Genomic DNA, 24,831 nt, shown 5'->3' on the forward strand with positions numbered 1-24,831 from the left:
TATCGAGAAGCTGAAAAACCAACCATGACCAAAAACCTCTAACTTGGCATTAATAGCAATAAGTGGCAGTTAACAAGTTAAGTTTCTGAATACTGTTCGAGGTACTATTGGGCTAAAAATTTTCAATTTTCCACCATCCCCACACTTGAGGTTGACATTGTCCTCAATGTTAAAATAATAAAACAATTAATACTCATTTGGGGGAGGGGGTTGAACTGACAGTTTGACCACTTAAAAACTCGGGAAACAAATGTGATGAACTAAAGCAAAAATATACAATTACAATCTTAACAAATAAAAATAACAAAATAGTTTATGAAACCGAAATCACCTGATAATAAAGACAATGCAATGCGAAACTCGGCCCACAACTCTCAACACACTCGTGACACAGGTCTCCAACACTGACCAATTCTGTCTAACCAAATCTGCACAACTCTCGAGACATGTATAAGCAACCACTCACAAGTATAAGACTTAGGTCTTTCGAGAGTTAAAATTATCATTATATTATAAAATCATTACCGAGCCAAGTTAGTCAATTTCATAAAAAATTTTGTTAATTAATTAAAAATAAAAATAAAAATAAATAAAATAAAAAAAACCTAACTCACTTTCGTAGGAATCACAGTTGCATTTAGCGTATGCAACAAGCCCTTTAAACCCCCCGGTAGCCCGGGTGGACGAGTGAGGTCTCGTGAGGGTTTATAGTGAACACACCCACAAAGTTCCTAAAGCAACACAAACAAATATACAAATATATAAATATTATTATTAATTATATTATTATTATTTATTTTATTTATGTATTTTTTTAAATTTCGGAGGTCCGAGGACCCATCGCGTAACGCGATGGTTCAGGTAAGCCAAGGTCGCGCTACGCGACCCAATTGATATGGAATTAAGGTTTAGACACCATCGCGTGTAGCGCGATGGTGTCTGGTCTGGCGCCATCGCGCTACGCGATGACGTCAGATGTCTGGGATGTCTCAGCCACCATCGCGTAGTGCGATGGTGAACTGTCCAGGGCCATCGCGTAGCGCGATGGTCCCCAATGAACAGAAAGTTTTTGCCGAATTGGGGTCGGGCATTTTCGGACCTGGTCACTTTTCGACATCTCGACATTACCCTGAACACGTTTCCGAAGTCGGAATTTACAATGCGTTCCTGGATTGACGTGAAATTAACCAAATGCTTACCGAACCTCATGATACACACCTCACCAACAGCCTCCCCACACTTGAGAAATGCTGCACAGAACTTGAGACCAAAGTCAAACAACGACACAACGAAAAGAAAATAAAATGAAACACACTTACAAACCCCGGGTTACCTCCCGGTCAGCGCTGAATTGCGTGTCTACAGCTCGACAATGCCTCGAATGCTTCAAGTAGCTTCATAAATCGGTGAGGTCACCATAGAACTCACTGATTTCTTTCCTCTCCTTCCTTTCCTTGCTGTCGGTTTCTCTCCATCTTTCATTTTAACGCCTCTCTCATTCCAACCTTTCTTCTCGCTGCTACCCTTCAGGTCGTTCCTGTCAGTTACAAAACATCCCTCTCTTGTATGATTTGTGCACGATGGTACGCACTTGTCAACAAGAGGGTTAGTAGCATTTTCAAACAATGATAACCGCTTAACACGGTTCCCACACTTAATGCCCAAAAATCCCTCAGCACAATCAATTACCACATGTGCTGTGGCAAGGAACGGCCTGCCCAGTATGACTTCAGATTGTTTAATATTACCCTTAGCATAATTAAGTACCAGGAAGTCAACTGGGTAGCTAAAATCGTCCACTTGAACCATCACATTAGTGACCATGCCCCGGGGGTGTGTATGAGTTTGATTCGCCAACACCACGGTGGTGTTTACACTCTCTAACGGGCCAAACTCATACTGATCATATAAACAGCCGGGCATGACACTAACACATGCTCCAAGATCAAGAAGTGCCCGATCAGTTTTGAAATCTCCAATCTGAATTGATAAAAGTGGCACTCCCGGGTCTTGGAGATTACTTGAGGTGGTATTATCCTCCACCTCCTCATCATCCGTGTTGGTCAATTTGGCATTTAAACACTTATCACGAATGCAATTTTCACAAAAATTTGATTCATTAGAGTTCGATTTCAATTCATTTTGAGAAATTGTTTCCTTTTGACCAACACATTCATTCTCATCATTAACATCATTCACTACCGCCTCAACAAACTACGGTGGTGACTCAACTTCAACACAAGTAATTTCAATATGAGGTAAAAGACTTACCGCGTTGATGTGCACACTGTTACTCTTCTTCGAGCTTGAGCTGGCATGTTGCGGGTTTACTGTGGTATCGCTTGGTAGCTGACCCGCGTTCTTATGAAATCTCGCCACGTCTGCTGCAAGCTGACCAATCTGCTTTGACATCGCTTCTGCTGACTTGTCTCTCAACTCGAACTGTCTCTACGTTTCCTTCTGATTATCAGTCACGAGCTTCAACAACGCATCGAGTTTCGAATGAATTGACTCGTCTGAATTTCCTGAACTACCATTCTGCTGGTCCTGATTCTGATTACCCGACGAACTGTTACCCCAGTAACCATCTCTGTTATACCCCCGACTGTTATACTGACTGTTCGAACCACCCTAACGGTAGCTGCTCTGCTGTCGGTTCTGACTGGACCCCTGAAAGTTCGGGTTCGACTGGTTCGACGCGTTCCCGTATTTGAAATTCGGGTGATTCCTTAGGCCCGGGTGATAAGTGTTTGAATTGAACCCTTGGCCCTTGGACTCCCCGTACGCGTAACTGACTTCTTCCTCATCGGTATACTCATCATCATCGAACCCGGGGCAATCTTCAACATTATGCCCCAATCCACCACAATATGAACAAACCGGGAATTTCACCCTGACTTTACCAACCTCTTTCTTTTTCTCTTTCCGATATCCCGCGAGTTCCCGTTACAACTCTGCAATTATGTCTGACTCGCTCGAGGCTGATTTAACTGTTTATGTAACCCCGAATTTTCGTCTTCGATCTGTTGCTGCCTCTGCCTTGGAATCTTCACACATAAATTCCAAAAATTCCCAATCATCTTCCTCGGGTTGATTCAACAACTGACTATTACACGAAGCCTTCAAATGCTTTCTGTCTTCATATGTCAACCCATCAACGAAACACCTAACCAACTCCCACAACTCAATCTGATGGTGCGGACACTTCCGAATCATTTCCTTGTAACGAATAAAAGCCTCATGAAACAACTCACCCGGTAACTGTGAAAAGTGTCTAATCTCCATTCGGGCCTCGATAGTCTTCAACTGTGAATAGTACTCGTTAAGGAAAACCTGCAGCATCTCAGCCCAGCTCTCAATACTGTGCATCGGTGGCGAGTTGAACCAGTGTTTTGCTTTGTCTTTTAATGAAAACTAGAACAACCGCAACCGAATCTCATTCTGATTGTATGTACCATCACCAATAGACCCGCAAATCGCTGAAAAATCTGACAAGTGTGAATACGGGTTTTCTGATCCCAGTCCGTGAAAATGAGGAACTATGTTGATGTAGGACGGACGGGATTTAAATGTCGGTTGTCCCTGAACACGCACCTGTGGGACAATCGGTGATACACCATCTGAAATACCCGGTCTGAACCGACTCTTAACACCTTGAACCGGAGGCCTGTAATTCCTTTGTTTAGCCCTCGGTTCCTCAAAACCTCCCCGATTAACCTGAATCGGTTGTCTCTGTTCCTCCCGATACCTGCCAATACCACCTCGATCAAGATTTCTGTTCCTCCACCTGTTACCTCTCACCCTAACCGGTTCCTCAACCTCTTCAACACGCAAACCCGCATTTTCATTTCTCGGGCCAAATTCCTTCTCATCTCCCTCTTCTTCATCTTCAGTGTGAATACTGACATGGTCAAACTCTTGAATAATCGTCTGTCGGTGACGAGGGGTATTGTTCGGGGCTGATGGCCCAGGTCTGATCGGGCTGAATTTTGGGGTTGTTGATTGGTGTTTATTGGTGGTGGTAGGTCATTATTTGGTGAGTTCTGGTTATGTGGTGGGTTAGGCTCAGGTTGGAAAACATTAATTTTGGGTGGTGGGTTTTGGTATTGGTTCATGTTCTGACCGTCCATGTCTGGATGTCTGATCTGAGCTCGGTTCTGCCGAGCTATACGTTCAATCTCTGGCTCGTAAATCAGTAGGGAATTTCTTCCTGAATAGCGGGTATGCATAAACCTGTTACCTACACAAATAACACACCCCGCGTAAAATGGGAAAATAAAACTAAACTAAAAATAAAAACAAAAACTAAATTAAACTAAACTAAACAAATAAATCAATTAATCACAAAAACACTAAGCGCACTAACTCCCCGGAAACGGCGCCATTTTGATGACCGTCGTTTTAGTCATGCAAAAACCTAATTAACCTATGCAGCTAGGGTAAGTCAGGTATCGTATCCACCAGGAGTATGTGGTCAGTGTGAAGTGAAATCAATTCCTAAACTTATGAAGTAATTCAATTAAAGTGCTGATCACACTAGCAAACGGTTTATATGTTATAACAAGCAACCAAGTAATCACGTATTTAATCAATTAACAAAGACAAATCACACCCGGGAATCCAAGTAATTAACCTAACAGCAAACTCATGCAACTTAACAGATTAACAATTACTGATCAATACCGACTGACTAACTAGATAAACCTTAGGCATCAACGCTTACTAACACACAGCACTGGTTATCAAACAGTCACTGCCAGTGTGACTCAACTAAGGGAAAGCGTATGCTTCATCACATTCAACTAGTCAAAACAATCCTATAAGCAATTATCATAGAAACTGGCACAATAATCGTTCTGATCGAAATAAACCTAAACTGACTGAGTGCACAATAATACTAGACATCAATACTCATAGATTAATCAAAGATCATTACAATCAACTCATTCTAAATACATGAGAAAAACTGAAAGATACAATACTCTACATCCCGGGTATGACTCGAAGAAACTAGCCGCGCATCGGCATCTCTCGGGCCTCGGTTATGATCTGGTAGGCCATGTAGGACACTTAGAGATGATTGGGGATGATCGGGACTTGCTCTTCTGCTCTGGAAATCGCCTGGAATGTCAAGAATGCCGTCTAGGGTCGTCCAAATGTGATATAAAACAAAACCCTAACTTTCACGACTCTGGGGACCATTGCGTAGTGCGATGGCCTCCTCTCCTGGTCCATCGCGCTACGCGATGGACCAAAAGTCAACGCAATCATTTACAGGGCATCGCGTAACGCGATGCCCCACCTTCAACACCCATCGCGCTACGCGATGGGTCTCCTTTCTCAGCAACTTCACATGATTGCCTCGGTAAGCATGCTGGACATCCCGGGTCTTCATTCCGTGCTCGTACAGGTCCAAATAAAACGCGTTAAGTACCTGTGACCTGAAACACAACAAACACGTATGAAGTACCAAAGTTCCTAAACTAAACACGTAAAACAAGTACGTTAACACAATTAATTATGTACAAATAAACCGAACATTACCCATAACATCATAAAAGTTCGCCAAAATATGGTGCTCATTTGATCATTTGCTATAACATAGAGAGAAAGCAGAGAGAAGAGGATGAAGGGAGATGATGAGTAGGTGGCCAGACGAAGAAGATGGTAGTTTACGTAAAGGTGATTGAAGCGAGTAGGTTTTAATATACGAATGAAAATACGAAAAATGCTCGGGGCAGTATGGGGGAGGCACATGGGGAACACCTTCGAGGGGCGGGCGGCAAAAGGGGGGTAGTCTGGCTAGATCGAGCAGCGAAGGGGGTGGGTGGTGGGCCCTCATTCAATTCCAACGGTGATTTGGCCGTTTAAATTAAAGAAAAATAATTTTTTTTCTTTATATATCCATCATTCACTCCAATTTTACAAACATCTAATTCACATTTTTAAAGTTATAAGTTTTCTCCAAAATTATGGATTCCGACTCATTTTCAATACCCGACTTCTATTACCATGAGCCGATGCTATTTCAGATTCAAAGGATGAAGCAATATTTAGTACGATTCGAGAGGCTGGTAAGCTCTTAGTCGGTCATTGTGAAAGTTCACAACCACGAACAAGATGGCCTCATCTTGAACGGGATCATGTAGGTGCTCATGACCGGATGATAAAAGATTACTTTTCTCCGGACTTGATCTTTTATTCGGAAAGATTTCAACGCCGTTTTCGGGTGAGTCGCCAACTATTTTTACGAATTGTTGGTGATTTAGAACGCGATTATGTATTTTTCCAACAAAGGGAGGACGCGATAGGTAAACTAGGATTTTCTCCTATGCAAAAATGCACAGGGGCAATTTGTTAACTAGAATGCTCGACTGCGAGCGACATCATGAAAGAGTATTTACAGATGTCGGAAACAATGGGTCATGAGGCCCTCCATATGTTCCGTGAATGTGAGAATTATTATCATCTTTATTATTTATTTCGAAACCTTATTATTTGGTGTTAAATTTATTAATCTTGTTAAAATTATTATTAGGTATTGTTGAACTTTATGGTAAAAAAAATATTTGAGGAGGCTGACTCAAAGTGATATACAAAATATTTACGAGGTTCATCAACAAAGACACGGTTTTTCCGGGAGTCTTGGTAGCCTCGATTGCATACGTTGGCTTTGGGAAACTTGCCCAGTTGCTTGGCAAGGTCAATATCATCGGGGTGATCATGATAGTTTAACACTTACTCTTGAGGCGGTCGCATCATTTGATATTTGGATATGACATGCGTTTTTTGTGATACCCTGCGCAAACAATGATATAGCTATGATATATTCGCCCCCTATTTTTGACCCATCATTGACGGAGTTTCACACGATACCTCATTTTTCGCAAATGATGTCAACTATGAATACAGATATTATCTAATCGACAATATTTATCCGGAGTGGGCCAGGTTGGTCCTTAGTCTTACATGTCTGAATGACAATAAATGTCAATATTTCAAGAAAAAACATGAGTCACAAGAAAGAACCTCGAAAGGACATTCAGGATTTTAAAGAAGCGTTGGTCTATCAATAAACAGTCGGCTCGTTTTCACCAAACGGTTAAGTTAAGAAACATAATGCACACTTGTATTATCTTACATAATATGATATCGGAGAACTTGGACAGAGCAATTTGTCAAGGCGAGTACAACGATGAGCTAGAACCGATCTCAACACTAAACAATGATGAGAAACTTGTTATTTTATTAGACACGAAAAAGGGATACGAATCATAGTCTTTGGTCAGATTTGGTTGAACATATTTGGAAGAGCAAACAAAATAGTGGCGACAACTAAAATAGTTGTAATTATTTTTATTTTATATGTTTTTAAATTTAATTTAGTTTGTTTTATTATTATTATTATTATCTACTTTTATTTTATTGTGTTGTTTTTTTTTTGTTTTCATGAAAAAAAGTAAATAAAAAATGTTTAAAGCCCTTCAAGTCTTCGAACCATAGAAGGGTAACATTGTCTTGGAGCTTTAAAGCCCACAGTGTCCCAGTGACGATTACGCGACACTGTGGATGGGTTTAAGGCCCCCACCATAGTAAACAATCTTAAGAGACAGAATTTAAACGGAGAGACCCATTTTAATTCGACAGAAAACCATGTTGAATCAACGAGCACACAATTTTTTCGGGGAACACAAAGTAGTACCGCCCACTAACCACATAAACACAAATTACAATTTTCTAAAAAAAATAGAAATTTGTTACAATTCATACTTGTATTTATATATATCATTAAGTTTTAGGTATTAAATATTTTAAAAGTACTCCTTTTATTTATTAACACTTATTTCAATAAACAATAGTCACCGGCCATGCAAACAACCTTTCTTCCACGAGTTCCACCTACCTTTCCAAGCATTTATACATCACACTTTTCGAACAAACCCATTCACAATCCCAACCACCATATCTAAAATGGCGATTCTAACCCTGCTACTCTACACCTCCCTCACTGCCATACTATTGTATCTACTCCTTAACCTACGCACCCGTCGCCCTAACCGTCTGCCACCAGGCCCCACCCCATGGCCGATCGTCGGAAACCTGCCGCACCTCGGCACAGTTCCGCACCACTCGCTGGCGGCATTGGCGGCGAAGTACGGCCCGTTGATGCACCTCCGGCTAAGCTTCGTTGACGTGGTGGTGGCCGCCTCGGCGTCAGTCGCGTCACAGTTTTTAAAAACTCATGACGCGAATTTCGCCAGCCGGCCGCCCAACTCCGGCGCGGAGCATATCGCGTATAATTATCAGGATTTGGTGTTTGCACCGTACGGTCCGCGGTGGCGGATGCTTCGGAAGATATGCTCCGTGCACCTCTTTTCCGGCAAAGCACTTGATGATTTCCGTCATGTTCGGCAGGTATTAAATTAAACTATATATTAAAAAGAAGTTTATTCATGCGTGAGGAATTTACTATTCCTCTACGTTTGGTGGCTTTATGCATGCCGTACAACAATCTTATGCGATTTATAACTTTTTTTTCATTTGCTATTCTTTCTTTTTTCACCTATTAACGTGTTGTACCCTTTCTGAAGAAACACTAACCAGACCCCGGGCAGATTACGGGTAACCTGGGGGTTAGATAGATGTTTCCCACGAGGGGTTAGACCCAGAGAAGATGGTTCTTCTGATAACCTGCAAAACAGACACCGTGAGCTTGTCACTGAGAAGGGGGGTTCCTCTTTGTGACCACCCTCCGGCGTGAGAATCAGACTAGATTGCTCTTTAAATATAAATGTATATTAAGAGATTGCTAGAGCAGATATCAGGTATAATATGATGATAATATGGTAAGATATGATAAGATGAGATGGTCATACCATTTGTGGTATTTATAGCCGAATGTAGGTTTCCAAGGAGGTGTGGCCTGCTGAATAGTAATCCTGTTCAACCAACAGTGGCCTACGCACGTGCCCTGCTGGTAGTTGGTGGGTAGGCAGCGGCTGATAGTGACCAGGCCTGCTGTATACTATTCCTTTTCCACCAACTGCCGGCTATGCACGTGGTATGACAGGAGTTGGTGAGTAGGCAGCGGCTAATAGTGACATACAGTACAGGAGCATGCTGCTCGCCATACTGTTGTCAATAAGCTGTCGTATCTTTAGTCAGATCTTTTGCCCATATCTCGTCAGGTACAGTACAGAAGATCTTCCCGTATCGTACGGACTGGCTTATTTGGGCGGGAGTATTCCCCCTCCCGCCCTTGTGCGGGATTGTTCCCGGCTTTGCTCATTCCTTCAGGTGACACTGAGTGATTGAGAGCTAAGTGCCTTGTGCGTGTAGCCATGCTGCGCGGGTGGCCTTCCCTGATGGCTTGTATCCGAAGCTGCGGGAACAGGCGGAGTCCTTCACCATTGGGAGGCATTTCCTGCGGGAACAGCTTGCGTACTGCGCGTAAGGACGTCACGTCTCTGAGCATGGTGGGTCCTGCGGATCCAGTTGGTTTCTGCGCAGACGTCCCTCTTCAAGGTGAGTCTTGCGGGTCCAACTGGGCTCTGCTGGGACCTACCTCTTCAAGTCCCCCCAGTCCAATGTTCTTCTCATGAATTATTAATAAGTGAGGTGAACTTTTGGACTTAGCAAGGGGTTTTGAAAAGGGTTTATTTTTTAGGTTTTCCGTGGTGATTCTTCCCGCGGTTTTCCTGATGTCACGCAGAAATTCCCGACTTTTCTGCTTGATCTTTGGGTGTGAAGCGGGTAGGTTTGTAACCTCCTCGCACGTCAGGAGCGTTGAGTCCCACTTGTGTGGATTCTCCATGGGGTCTTGGTAGTTTTCAACATAGTGATCAATTATGCTAAAACCACCAATTCCATCTTGGAGTTTCAAACAATATAGTTCTCGACGTTCCCGTCATGCGGGGATGTTATTCCCGTTTCCGCAAGCATGGCCCAGAAGATCCTTCTTGGTTTGAATTCCCTGCAGAGTGCTAAGTATGTGAAGGGTTTTGCCTTGACACTGTACCCGCACTCGTCTTACGGTTACTTTACTTCCAAGGTATTCCTGGCGTCAATTCCCTGCGGGTGCTAAGTATGTGAAGGGTTTTGCCTTGACACTGTACCCGCACCCGTCTTATGGTTACTTGGTTGCCAAGGTAAGGGGTATTTTCCCGCTTACTTTTGAATCTTTTTGAATTTTGAATTTTGAAATTCGAAGAGTTGGTGGAAGGATAAGAACAGTCCAAACCTCTGAAACGTCGTGCGACGGTTTCTTCTGACTGTGTCAGGACGTGCAGGAAGTTATGGTGACGTGACAGTACATGGTCATTCCAGACGCCTTTTCAGGCGCGTGGGCGCGATTTTTCGGGCGCGTGGCCGCGAAATTAATGGTATGCGTCCCATCAACAGCTGTTCCAAGCTTGCTTTTTGCCACGTGTCATAGTTTCATTGCACCTTCGATTTCTCTCTCTTCCGCATTAAATGCGTCGCATTAATTGCGATTAGTATATAAAGGGGGAGAGGGTTCTTTGTAATCCACACTTTCACTCTTCTTTTCATCTTCTAAGTGATTTCCGGCGAATACTCACCTTTTCAGGCAAGCATTCTCCCGAAATCGTTTTCTTCTTTCTTTTGCAAGATGTCGTCTCGTGATATCGATTCTTCAGCCGATGACAAGAGTACTGCTGGCGAGTGCCAGTGTGCTCTGCCTGGCGATCTGTATCATTACATCGTCAGGAAGTTCATGCTCGAGTCTCTCGAGCCTGAGTTTCCTGAACCCCACCAGACGGTGTATGATGCCCCCAGAGGCAAGATCGGGGTTTATGCTGCATTCTTTGTTTATGGGATTCTTAGGTTCCTATTAACAAAGTTTGTTTACCGTGTCCTTGAGAGGCACGGTGTGCACCTGACCGAGGTGCACCCAATGGCGATTGCCAAGATCCGGCACTTCGAGTGGGTGTGCCGGATTCTGGGCGTTGAGCCCTATGTTGACCGCCTGATGACCTTCCGTGCCAAGATCCGGACCATGGCTTCCGTGCCATAAGTGAGGCTGAACGGGGTTTCTCCCGTACTGGCCTTCTTCAGCGTTCTGCTTGCCCAAAGGACGTGCGGAAGCTCGTCCACCCAGCCGGATCTGTGTTCCAAGAGTCTTTTCTTGATGCCTTCGACGATGCTCTTATTTGCTCTTTCCACCTCACCATTACCTTGCGGGTGTGCCACTGAGGTAAAGGTGTGGGTGATTTGAAGTTCTTTCAGCCACTGTTGTAGCTTCTTGTCAGCAAAGTTGGTGCCGTTATCGCTCACCAAATTCTGTGGAAGTCCAAAACGACAAATAATAAATTCCCAAATAAATTTTTTGATATGTTTTGCGGTTGTTTGGGCTAAGGGTTTTGCTTCTATCCACTTTGTGAAGTAGTCGATGGCTACCACTAGGAACTGAACATTTCCTGCTGCTGTAGGAAATGGGCCTGTCACATCGATGGCCCACTTCTGAAATGGCCATGAAGAAGTGACTGGAACAAGTTCATTCTTCGGGCGGTGCGTGTTGGGTGCGTAAAGCTGGCAAGACCTGCATTTTCTGATGTATGCCAGCGCATCCGTATGCATCCCCGGCCAAAAGTATCCCGCGTTGTTTAGCTTAGCTACAACAGCGCGGGGGCCTGCGTGTACTCCACAGATGCCTTCGTGTACTTCCCTTAGGAGGTAGTCAGCATCTTGGTTGTCCACGCATCTTAAGAGTGGGCCAAGAAAGTTACGTCTGTAAAGGATGTCATCGATGAGTTGATAATTCAGTGCTTTACAGCGTAGTTTTCTTGCCTGTGTTTTTGATTCTGGTAGTGTACCTGCCGCAAGGTATTTTATTATTGGTGTCATCCACGTTTCCGTGCCGGTTTGGATGACACAAATTTCCTTGTGCGGGACCGAAGGTGCCTCGAGGAGTTCAATGCGGATATCCTTTCCTAAGTGGGTGAAGGCTAATGATGCAAGCTTGCTTAACGCATCCGCAGATTTGTTTTCACTTCGCTTGACGTGTATGACTTTGCAGTCGTTGAAATCGCGCATAAGGGATTTTGCTTGTGCGAGGTACAGGGCCATTGTGTCGTTCCCGGCCGTTTACGTCCCGTTGATCTGATTGGCTACTAACATGGAATCCACGTGGGCTTCCAAGTTTTTCACTCCCATCTTACGCGCAATTCTCAGCCCAGCCAAGAATGCCTCATACTCGGCTTCGTTATTCGTACTTGGAAAATCCAGTCGAATAGCGTAAGTGTATTCTTGGCCTGCTGGGTTGGTTAGTTTCAGCCCTGCGCCTGAACCCTCGTTATTGGCTGCCCCATCAGTGTAGAGTCGCCAGACATCATTGATGTCTTGTGCTGGAGAGGGTTGAGCCTCTTCCTGGCACTCTTTTTCCCGCGATGCAGGCACTTCTGCAATAAAGTCGGCCAGAACCTGGCCTTTTATGGCTGGTATTGGCTTATACTTTATCGCGTATTCCCCCAACTCAATTGCCCATTTGGCTAGGCGTCCCGATAACTCGGGTTTGCCTAGAATGTTTGCAAGTTTGAAGTTGGAGAGAATGGTGATTGGGTGACCCTGGAAATATCGTCATAACCTGCGTGAAGCGTGTATAAGTGCTAAGACTAATTTTTCGAGGGTAGAGTACCGGGTTTCTACGTCTGTTAGGATACGGCTGACATAATAGATTGGCATCTGGATGCCTTTTCGCTCTACTAGCAGGACTGCCCCGGTTGCTCTATCTGTTGCGGAAAGGTATAGGATTAACTCCTCTCCCGCTTCTGGTGCTGTGAGTGTTGGGAGTTCGATCAAGCGTGACCGAATCTCCTGAAAAGCTGCTTCCGCTTCTGGTGTCCAGCGGAAGTGCGTTTTCTTTAAACAGTTTCTCAACGTTGACACGAAGGGAAACGACTTATCCGCGTGGTTTGCCAAAAAGCGATTAAGTGCCACTAGTCGTCCATTCAGTGTCTGAGCCTGTTTGATGGTAGTAGGTGATTCCATTTTGATAATGGCTTCGACCTTTTCAGGGTTCGCTCTGAAGCCATCTTTAGTGACGATGACCCCCAAGAACTTCCCTTCTTCCATTCCAAAGGCACATTTGCTCGGGTTGAGCTTCATGTTTATCTTCCTGAGCGTGTTGAAAGTCTCTTCGATGTCTTTCAACATCGCTTCTGGGTCAGGGCTTTTGATGACCAAGTCATCCATGTAGACTTCCAAGTTCCTCCCAATTTGGGCATGAAACTGGTTGTCCATCAGGCGTTGGTATGTGGACCCAGCATTCTTAAGTCCGAATGGCATCATTTGGTAACAAAATGTGCCATCGGGCGTCCGAAAAGCGGTTTTGTCCTGATCATCAACGGCCATGTGTATTTGATGGTACCCCTTATACGCGTCCAGGAAGCATTTAAGGCGGAACGGTGCCAACGAGTCCACCTTAAGATCAATTTCGGGTAACGGATAACAATCTTTGGGGCATGCTTTGTTCAAGTCCTTGAAATCTATGCACATGCGCCATTGTTTGTTATTCTTCGGTACCATAACGGGATTTGCAACCCAAGTTTGATATCTACTAACGCGTACGATGCATGCGTCAAGGAGTTCCTTGACTTGGGTTCTACACGCGTTAGTTTGTTCTGGCCCCATTACTCTGCGCTTTTGTACGATCGGCGTAACAGCCGGATCGCATTTGAGCTTATGCTCTGCCTTACTTCGGGGTACACCAGTCATGTCAGCTGGTGTCCACGCGAAGATGTCAGCGTTTTTTTGTAATAGGCGCTTGAGTAAGGTGCGTGTGGGATCAACAATTGTCGGGCCAATGGTGACGGCCTGGTCAGGGTACTTGCCGTTGAAGGCCCATCTTTCTGGTTCGGTGATGGTTGGTTTAGCCATCTTTGGTTTGGGTTTAGATGAGACAGATGCGATGCATACCTGGGGAATGCCGGTGATCATCGCTACACCCTCAGCTGTTGGCCATCCCATCATGCCGTGGACTGAGGATACCACGGCGTTGAATCTTGCCATCCCGTCTCTCCCGAAGAGAATGTCGTATGTGTGGTGTGGCTTTCTCATCACGACAAAGTCCACATCTTCTGTGCGGGAGTGTTTCCCATCCATAAGAGTGACGGGGAAAGATAGGATACCCAGGGGGGTGTTTGTGCTGCCATCAAACCCTTCCATCGAGGCGCAGATCGTTTCCAGGCGTTCCTTGTCTTCGTCATCTAGCTTGTCGAAGAACTGCCTGTACATCACCGTTGACGAGGCGCCGTTGTCAGCAAAAGTGCGAGAAGTGATGTAGTGCCCCAGCTGGCTTTTGATGACGATAGGGCCTTCTTTGCTGGGTCCTCCTGGCACTCGCGGGAAGCGCACCTCAGCTTCCTTCCACGCACATGGTTCTGTTGTTCGCCTTTTTCTTCCTCTTATATTACCATGAACCATGTTGATGCTGATGTCAACGGGCTTTCGTCCGTTGCCTCGGTACCGGTTGTCGTTCCTTCCTCCCTTCTTGATTAATGCCACCAGGTGTGCCAGTCTTCCATCCTTGACGAATGCTTCAACAATATCCTTCAAGGATGTACACTCTTCTGTACCATGACCTTTTGTCCCGTGGAAGTCACATGATTTGCTCTGATCCGCATTAGGTCGCTGTCGGATCATTGGGGCTTTTGGCCATGGTAGCTTTTCAGTGGCAAATATCTCTGTGACGCTTTTGGTGAGTGGCGTCCACCGGTGCTTTTGGCTTGAAGGGTGTGTGTGATTTCTTCCGCCAACAAGAGGGTGAGAGCTGGATGAGGTGTCAAAGTTTACCCTTGACTGCCAGATACCTAGCTTCCTCTTTTTGTTCTGCCGGGCGATCCGAACATTGTTCTCTCTTGTCCTCTGCGTGTAGAGGTGTGTATTCTGGGGAAGATCCCTTCCCAGTTGCTTCTCCGTCTCGGCAAAGCGCTTGGCCGCCGTCATGATGGCATCCCATGTTGATGGCATGCCATCCTTACCCGTCAATGTGCGGATAAGCTCTGGGTATTCGGCGCCTTGGATGAAAGCGGCGCGAACAAGATCTTCACTTATGTTGCCGAGACTTAGCTTTTTGGAGTTGAAGCGAGTGATGAAGTCTAGTAAAGATTCATCCTCTTCTCTAACGCAGTTGAGGATCGTCCACTGTTCTTCAGTATATTTCCTCTGTTGGCTGAAGTGCTGGCTGAACTTGTTCTGAAAGTCCGCCCAGTCATATATGTGGTGGACCGGTAGACGATCGAACCATGCCCTGGCCGCTCCAACCAGAGTCATCTGGAACATATAACACCACGTGGGTTCCGTCCAGTTACTGACGGTTGCCCCCGCAATGAATCTGTTCAAGTGGTCGTCTGGGTCGGATAGACCATCATAAGTGCCAATGTTGGACATTTGTTTGGCACTTCTCGGGGCGATTGCTTCCCCAATGTCCCTTGCGAACTTTGACTTTCCTGCATTTGTAGCAGTTGGCCTAAAGGTTTTGGAGAAGTCACGCGGGTTTCTCTCCGCATTCGTTGGTTTAAAAGCTTCCCCAAAATTCCTTTTCGGCTGGAAGTCCGTTTCCTTACGCTTCCCTTTCGCCTTATGGCGAGGGTTTGCGTCGGTATCGGATTTTTCCCTCTCGTCGTCTGAGTACTCGCCCTCGCTGTTCATATTGAGATGTTGGCGAGTACTGCCGAATTCGTCAGCCTGTTGAACTGAACGCAAGCGTTCATCCAATTCAGCTTGGAACTCTTTCTGACGTGCTTTGGCCCACGCCTTCACTTGATCTAGTGTTTGGCGAGGGACCCTCGTTCGTTTTTCCAACTGGGCATCAGTGAACCCCAGTGGAATATTTACTGCACTTGCCCCGGCTTGGGTAGTCGGGGTAGTGTTCGTAAGATTTGTATAACCGCCGGTGTTCCCCCCAGTTTCTGGGGTTGTGGTTACCGGGGTTTCTTGGTCGGTTACTGGCCTTGGGACCGGAGTAACGTTAACCATTTCTTCAGAAAATTTGAAAAAACTAAATTAGTTCTAGCTTTTATGCACGGATGGCGCCAATGAAGAAACACTAAGTGAACCCCGGGCAGATTATAGATAATCTGGGGGTTAGATAGATGTTTCCCACGAGGAGTTAGACCCAGAGAAGATGGTTCTTCTGATAACCTGCAAAACAGACACCGTGAGCTTGTCACTGAGAAGGGGGGGTTCCTCTTTGTGACCACCCTCCGGCGTGAGAATCAGACTAGATTGCTCTTTAAATATAAATGTATATTAAGAGATTGCTAGAGCAGATATCAGGTATAATATGATGATAATATGGTAAGATATGATAAGATGAGATGGTCATACCATTTGTGGTATTTATAGCCGAATGTAGGTTTCCAAGGAGGTGTGGCCTGCTGAATAGTAATCCTGTTCAACCAACAGTGGCCTACGCACGTGCCCTGCTGGTAGTTGGTGGGTAGGCAGCGGCTGATAGTGACCAGGCCTGCTGTATACTATTCCTTTTCCACCAACTGCCGGCTATGCACGTGGTATGACAGGAGTTGGTGAGTAGGCAGCGGCTAATAGTGACATACAGTACAGGAGCATGCTGCTCGCCATACTGTTGTCAATAAGCTGTCGTATCTTTAGTCAGATCTTTTGCCCATATCTCGTCAGGTACAGTACAGAAGATCTTCCCGTATCGTACGGACTGGCTTATTTGGGCGGGAGTATTCCCCCTCCCGCCCTTGTGCGGGATTGTTCCCGGCTTTGCTCATTCCTTCAGGTGACACTGAGTGATTGAGAGCTAAGTGCCTTGTGCGTGTAGCCATGCTGCGCGGGTGGCCTTCCCTGATGGCTTGTATCCGAAGCTGCGGGAACAGGCGGAGTCATTCACCATTGGGAGGCATTTCCTGCGGGAACAGCTTGCGTACTGCGCGTAAGGACGTCACGTCTCTGAGCATGGTGGGTCCTGCGGATCCAGTTGGTTTCTGCGCAGACGTCCCTCTTCAAGGTGAGTCTTGCGGGTCCAACTGGGCTCTGCTGGGACCTACCTCTTCACTTTCCCAACCAACTTCACTAAAGAAAAAATCTATCTAAAGAGATAGAGAAGAGATATATGTGCATCACACTCTTTCTTTATTTAGTTGTTTTTAATTGTAACATTAATGCACAATATAAAAGAATTAGTTAATCCATATGATCGATCTAACTAAATTAATTAGAAATTAATTTTTTTAAACTATGTTTTGTAGTCCGTGTATAATTTTTAGGTCTGTTTTCTTTAATCGGTTTAATGATCCGGCTTCAACTTTGTTATAATTGGTCTTCGGTGTCTAAAAATACCGGTACGAAACGAATTTCCATCACCTCTGTGAGTCAACGCGCTACTTAAGGATACAATTCCAACGGCATAATATCACATAACCACGGATCATGAATCCTAGTTGTAATTTAATTTACGTTCATAAATATTTCCTGTAATGTAAAGTTTGATTCAAAAGTGTTTTGTGTGTGCAGGAGGAAGTAGCGATACTCACGCGCGCTTTAGTTGGTGCCGGAAAATCACCGGTGAAGTTAGGTCAACTGCTCAACGTGTGCACCACAAACGCATTAGCACGAGTGATGCTAGGCAGGAGAGTATTTGGTGACGGAATTGCAGGCGGTGATCCGAAGGCGGATGAGTTCAAGGATATGGTGGTTGAGATGATGGTGTTGGCCGGAGAATTCAACATCGGCGACTTTATCCCGGCACTTGACTGGCTGGACCTGCAAGGCATTACGAGAAAGATGAAGAAGCTGCACGCTCGATTCGATTCGTTTCTCAACACAATTCTCGAAGAGCATGAAACCGGCAAGGGTCACGTTGACTTGTTGACCAAGCTGATTGCACTCAAGGACGATGATGCAGATGGAGAAGGAGGGACGCTTTCAGATATCGAAATCAAAGCTTTGCTTCTGGTATGTTCATGATTGCACTCAACGTTGGCTTTAGTTTTTTTAACACTATTTAAATAAACCGAAAATTTCAAATATTGCTAAAATAGAATATTAAACTAAAATCTTTTGAGCATAAATTTAGTAAGAGAATATCTTATAAAATATGAAAATTAGATTTTATTAATCTCATCTTTCTGTTATTGGCCGATAATAATTTCAACTTAGTTTATTCCCACCAGTGGTCTCAAATTTTAAAAAGTTGGCTCTCAATAATCATGCGTTAAAAAAAAAACCTAACGGCGTTAGTTTTTTTCCGAATTTCTAACTGATTTTTTAAGGCTTTTGATCGAAAGGAGGATACGAGTCGATTAACGTAAAACTTAGCTCAAAATGATGCAATAATGCTTCAAATGACTTGATTAGTGCTTCAAATTAGGCATTTGAACTTCAAATTAACAAAAATTAAGCTGTCTGGAGTATCCTTTCGAACTAAGTTTTACGCCAATCGACTGGTATCCTTCTTCCGATCAAAAGCCCTAAAAATCAGTTTGAAATTCGGAAAAAACTTAACACTGTTAGGTTTTCTTTAACGGGGACCGTTGAGAGCCAACTTTCCTAAATTTGGGACCACTGATGGGAATAAATTAAGTTGAGATTATTATTATCGATCAATAGCAGAAAGTTGGGATTATTAAAATCCAATCTTTCTATAAAATATTAACCAACTTTTGATTTAATCAGATCACTCATGTAATTTTTTTTTAAATCGGGTTACTAAATCTTCAAATCAAGCTTTACCAATTTTTTTATGCATCAAGAAAAAATGGAGAATAAGATGTGGAGATCGGAATTTGCAATATCTGTGGTTAAACTTAAAAAACGTTAATTATATTAAAATTTAAAAATAAAATTCATGTCATTTTTTAAAATTGAGTGACCTAATTGAAATATTTTTTAAAGTTCAGTAAACTAATTAAAATTCTTTTAAAATTTGGTTATTATTTTATGAAATTGCCTTATTTAGTAATGATTAATGTCATTATTATTATTATTATTAGGGAAAACTTCAAAGAATAATAATATACTTTTTCTTTATACCAATTTGTTTACTTTAACTTATTATTTATTTATTTTTTATTTCAATTAAGTTAACATCATAAATGTTTATTATTTTGGTTGGTTATTATACTGACGTGACATTTTAATTTACATTGTTACATTGATGACATGAAATTTATAATTAATGAAATGGATATTAAAAATTCATTTGGCTATGTTAACGAGAAAGTTGGCTAGTCCTTTTTTTTGACGATTATATAATGAATTACTGTGTTATTCTGTTTATTATATAATTTGTCTAAGTTAATATTAGATGACTTTTATGTTTTTTTTAGAATTGTATACGTCTATGCCTTAAAACATAACATAAAAATATTGTATGAAAGTTAAAAATTGAAAGTAAATATTTTTTTAATAAAAAAATTCAATACTGATGGTTTACGAGAGAAGAAACTATTATTTTTTTTTGAAATTTTAATAATTAAAAGAACATATTTTTTGAATTTATATATTAATAAAATCCATGTCAATAATTTTAATTTCCTATCATCAGTCCACGCCATCATAATAACCTACCAAAATGGTAAAAAAAAAATATGAATTAGTAGATAGATGAAACTTGGGGGTTGGTCTAAATGAGATAAAAAGAATCATGAGTAATCTAATTAAGACAAAAAAAATTAAAATAACTAAATTGATTTAATGATAAAAATTGGTTATTATTATAATAAGAAGTTCTTATTGTGACAAGTGATTTGATATTTTTAGAAGTTATATTCAAGTAGATATGGGATATCAAGTTTATAAGGCTGAGGGGTGTGGGGCTTTAACGGGGGCGCTAGAGCCTCTCCGCTCGCGCCCCCAGGCGCTAACACCACACCACCGGGGCGCTAACGCGAAAAACAATACAGGCGTGAGCTGGTTAGCGGGAGAAGAGAGAGAGGAGCACACCTTTTGAGGTATTTTGGACCGTTGGGAGCCGAAAAAAACAAAAAAAATATATATTTTCTATATAGGTTTACGTAAAAGAGCCGTTGAGCTCATATTAAATTAAAAAAAATATTTTCTTAAACCATAAATATATACCTTTATAAAATATACTATCATTTCACAATTATACACATTTCCTCCTAAAATCCTCTCAAAACTAACGCAAAAAAAATGTCAATGTTTGAATATATTTATAAAAAAAAAAAAAAAAAATTTCGCTGGAGCCCCTCCACACCAGGGGCCAGGGCTCCAACAACCCCCTTATCCAGTTTCTCTCTCTGCCACACGTCATAATATTATTGGTTGGAGCCCCCACTAAAACCCCCATTAAAGCCCCCCACACCCCTCAGCCTAAGGTAATAAAAAAAAGATGATCACATGCAATAATAAATATGATGTTTGAGTAATATATACATAATCAAATGCTATATTTGAAAGAAAAAAAAAGTCAAAAAGAAATAACTATTCTAAAATTTGGCCGTTAAAGAAAACACGTACTTGGATTTTGGTGACCGAAGTGTAACTTTCGTAGTCAGGACTTTATGTAACATATAATTAATAACTTGTTATAATATTCAACATCAATATATATTAATTGAATCAGCTAGTTGTACACTGATAAGTAGGAGACTTGGTGTTTTATGTGACTCAGGTTCGATTCTTATCCGTAGCATTTAGTTTCAGAGGCATTAGGGTGATGATGAGAGACTAGGTGATTAAGTGGCTTTCACTAGTTTGATCCTTGAACTAAACTAGTTTTATCTCACCGTACTGTCGTGCCTTCGGACGAGTGTTTACGGGCATTTGCCTTAGGTGAGGGTTTTTTCAGGATCGAAAATGAGTATATCCCAATACGATGAATTTAACCACTAGCTCGTTTAAAGAATTCGTTGGTCTTTCAAAAATAAAAATTAAAAAAGAAACATTCAATAACGTAGGACAAAAAGACTTTTGCCATTCCTGCTTTAGTGAAGTACTGAAGTGTAAAGGTGATTAGGTTGTAAACATGTAGTCAATAGTTAAATCCCTGTAACTTGTAATATTTTTTTCTTTTAAAAAAGAAAAAGAAAACAACGTATGACGATGATTGATGAGATGATGAAAAACATTTTCATTGATACCGACTCTAGAGAAAGCCTTTGAACATAGTTAAAACATTAAAAGATATAAAAACCCTTTTTTAAGTTATAGAGTAAAGTGTCAAAATCGTCATTAAAAGATATAAAAACTCTTTTTAAGTTATAGAGTAAAGTGTCAAAATCGTCCCAGATGTTTGATTAATTATGTAATTTTAATTCAAAAAGATTTTTTTTGCAACTGAACCCTTGAGGTTTCCCAGTCATTGCCAGATTTGTCCAAATTATTAACTCCGTTAATTGTAATGTTTAAATGAGGGGTAAAACCGTCTTTTTAATTTATTTACTATTTTAATTATTTTTTAATCCCATTTAATGTAAACTAATAAAAAGATAAAGTTGGCCCCACTCCTTTTCATCTCTGTCAATCTACCCTCTTTCCTCATGAAACATTCATATGGTTCTAACCTAGTTACCTCCAATTTGGAGATTTTGTTGATCTGATTTGATTCGATCGATGAAAACAACATTTGCTAGCGTTGATCATGAGTCGGGTATTCATCAAATCCAAATCCCTCATCGCAACGAACGGCGTCATCTTCTTCGTTTACGGCAATTTGGTTTTTACAAGAACTGATAATCTAGAATCAGATACCGTCGTCGTCAAAGGGTGTTGGGTGATGCAGATGTCAGTAAGGGGAGAAATCTGCTGGAATCGGCGCGGTGAGACGAACGGCGGTCCAGCAAGGGTAGCCGTAAGGGGAGTGTGGTTTAGTGGCGGTGGAGTGGGATGCGGAGATTGTATTGGGCGATGGTCCAAAAAGCTTACGATTCGAACCTGGTTTTGTAATTAATGTCGATGGTGGTGGAGTTGAAGATGGTGAAACGGTTTGGTAGTCCCCACAGTTCGTATATACATTATTTAGTTTTAGGTTTTATTTATTTTTGAATAAAAGGGGTGAGAAAAAAGGATTTGAAAAATGAATAAAACAATAAATAAAATTGAAAAGATGATTTTATCCCTCATCTAACGATGGGAAATTGATAAACTTATTGATTTGGATGAAATTGGCAGGACTCATGAAACCTGAAGAGTTCAAATTCGTAAAAATAACCAAACCTCAAAGACGAAAATGACACTTTACTCTAAGTTATATATGCATCCCCACAATTCGATACAATTGGCATGTGTTAGACAGAATAAAATGATACAAGATTATGTTCAAAATTTAAATAATTAAAATTTTTCTCGTTTGATGTCTAACTAAAGCTTATGAATGCTCTAGAACTTATTTGTTGCGGGAACGGATACATCATCTAGCACAGTGGAATGGGCAATGGCCGAACTAATTCGCAATCCACAAATTCTAAGACAAGCCTAAGAAGAAATGGACAATGTTGTTGGTTGAGACCGGTTTGTAACCGAATCGGACCTTGGACAACTAACATTCCGCCAAGCCATTGTAAAGGAGAACTTTAGACTTCACCCGTCAACACCACTCTCATTGCCAAGAATTGCATTTGAGAGTTGTGAAGTTGATGGGTATTACATTCCCAAGGGGTCCACACTCCTTGTTAACGTGTGGGCCATTGCCCGTGACCCAAAAATGTGGACGGACCCACTTGAATTTCAGCCTACACGGTTCTTGCCGGGAGGTGAAAAGCCCAATGTTGATGTTAAAGGAAATGACTTTGAGGTTATACCATTTGGGGCCGGACGAAGGATTTGTGTGGGAATTAGCCTAGGGTGAGAATGGTTCAGTTGCTTGTCGCTACGTTGGTACAAACCTTTGACTGGGAATTGGCTAACGGGGTACAACCCGAGAAGCTCAACATGAATGAAGCCTATGGACTAACCCTTCAAAGAGCTGAGCCCTTGATAGTGCACCCGAAGCCAAGGCTAGCTCCTCACGTATATGAAAGTGGTTAAGCATATCTTTTCGTTTGAAAAATTAATAATTTTGTATTTCTGTTTTGGTTTAGTGTTAAAGTTTGAGAACATCCGATGGGAATGGGAATGGGAATGGGAATTTATGTTCATAAGTTAGTATTAATATAAGAATTGCATAAATACAAACATCCTTTTAAAGTTTTAGTACACATAGTTGCATACAATGGCGAATCTAGAAAAGAAATTGAGGGTAATCTCAAAAAAAAAAAAGAAAAAAAAAACAAAACAAAGAGCGTAACATCATTTAAAGTTTGCAAACAATTTATAGTTAGTGGTTCTCTGGTTTTTTTAAGGTCGGAAGTGGGTTCAAATGACATTTGAGCTTGAGGACTAATTTTGCAAATAGTTTGTAGAAAATGTGGTTGCGGTTTGGTAAAAATAAAATGCAATCAGCAAGTTTCGAACCTGCGCAACCAGCATCCGGCAATTTTGAGTCATGCAAAATAACCACTCCAGCAGGTACAATTTGAGTTATTGGTATACTAAATATAATATACATACTAATTTCGTAACAATGCTAAAAACATCAAATTTTTATACTTCGCTGACAAAGTTGAGGAGTAGCCCAGACTATCCCTATCCCTGGGTCTTATTGGATCCGCCCCTGGTTACATAGCGAGATACACAACATATATATGCAAAGAGAACCTGCTCTCTACCATATCATTTCTTCCTTGATTACTAGAAAATGATGTATGACTTACCAAATTTTTTTTTAATCAAAATTGACAATTACAAATGATTACATCCCATTAAAAAAAGGGAAAAATAATAGAATATATATTTTCGTAAAAAAGTTTTTAGTTTTATATATGTTGGTGTTAATGAGTAGTTTATAAAGCTGATTGGGACGAGTATTTTTTAAGTACTAAACTTGCCGGGACGACTATTTTAGATAAAAAAACAGTTTGAATGACTTTTTTATGAAATTTTGGTACATTTGGTACTTTTCTTAATATTTTTATTATTATATTAATTTTACTCATAATTAGTTTTATATTTTATAATTTTTAAAATATGAAGTTTTACTAAAATCCAAATACATTGCTGAGACGTTTTGTTTATCTACGCGCCGACATAAATTTTATTCAAAACTGAGCTAGTAAAAAAAACTTCGATATAAATTTGACTAGCTTGGTTTTAATAAAATTTATAACGATGCGTAAATAAAAATACGTGCCTCAATTGTGTATTTGGATTTTAGTAAACCTTTATATTTTAAAAGTTATAAAAGAAAACTAATTATGAGTAAAATTAAAATAATAATAAAATATTAAGAAAAAGTACCAAAAATTTCATATAAAAACTCGTTTAAACTATTTTTTTTACCTAAAATAGTCGTCCCGACACGTTTAATGCTTTAAAATACCCCTCTGAAATTTTCCTAGCTTAAAATAGTCGTCGCGACTAGTTTTGTAAACTACTCGTTGACACCAATAATCTAGTCGACACGACTAGTTTAAAATACATATTTCTGGAATTCTTTACAAATGATACATAAAATTAGAAACTTGTTTAAGAAAAAACCTATTTTGAGAATTTCACGATAAAAAATGCATAGAATAATAAATCTTACACTAAAGACCGTATATCACGACAAGCTTTACGCTATTTATGACTCGTGTTAATGTGCTACTCGTTTAAGTCAAACACTGCAAGTTGGGCCCATTACGAAGACACTTCTCGTCGCTATAGCCTTGGCTATCTCGATGACACCATGTCGTCAATAAAACTCCTGTCGAGATAAGTCTCTTTTCTAATAGAACTTTTGTCGACATAAGTCTCTTTTCTTGTAGTGAAATTGCGTAAATAGTTTTAGACTATGTTCCAATG

General features: G+C 41.5%; 1 pseudogene across 1 annotated transcript; it reads left to right on the forward strand.

Moving 5' to 3' along the window:
• Positions 1 to 7,960: 7,960 nt before the first annotated feature.
• LOC143628297 (flavonoid 3'-monooxygenase-like) lies at positions 7,961 to 23,013 on the forward strand (annotated as a pseudogene). The gene is made up of 3 exons (XR_013152724.1): positions 7,961 to 8,415; positions 17,503 to 17,943; positions 22,334 to 23,013. The product of XR_013152724.1 is annotated as a flavonoid 3'-monooxygenase-like (transcript).
• The last annotated feature ends 1,818 nt before the right edge of the window (positions 23,014 to 24,831 follow it).

The sequence above is a fragment of the Bidens hawaiensis genome, unplaced genomic scaffold, assembly GCF_021521415.1.
Source record: "Bidens hawaiensis isolate Kalapana, Puna unplaced genomic scaffold, B.hawaiensis_p1.1 tig00004864_1, whole genome shotgun sequence".
Classification (NCBI taxonomy): domain Eukaryota; kingdom Viridiplantae; phylum Streptophyta; class Magnoliopsida; order Asterales; family Asteraceae; genus Bidens; species Bidens hawaiensis.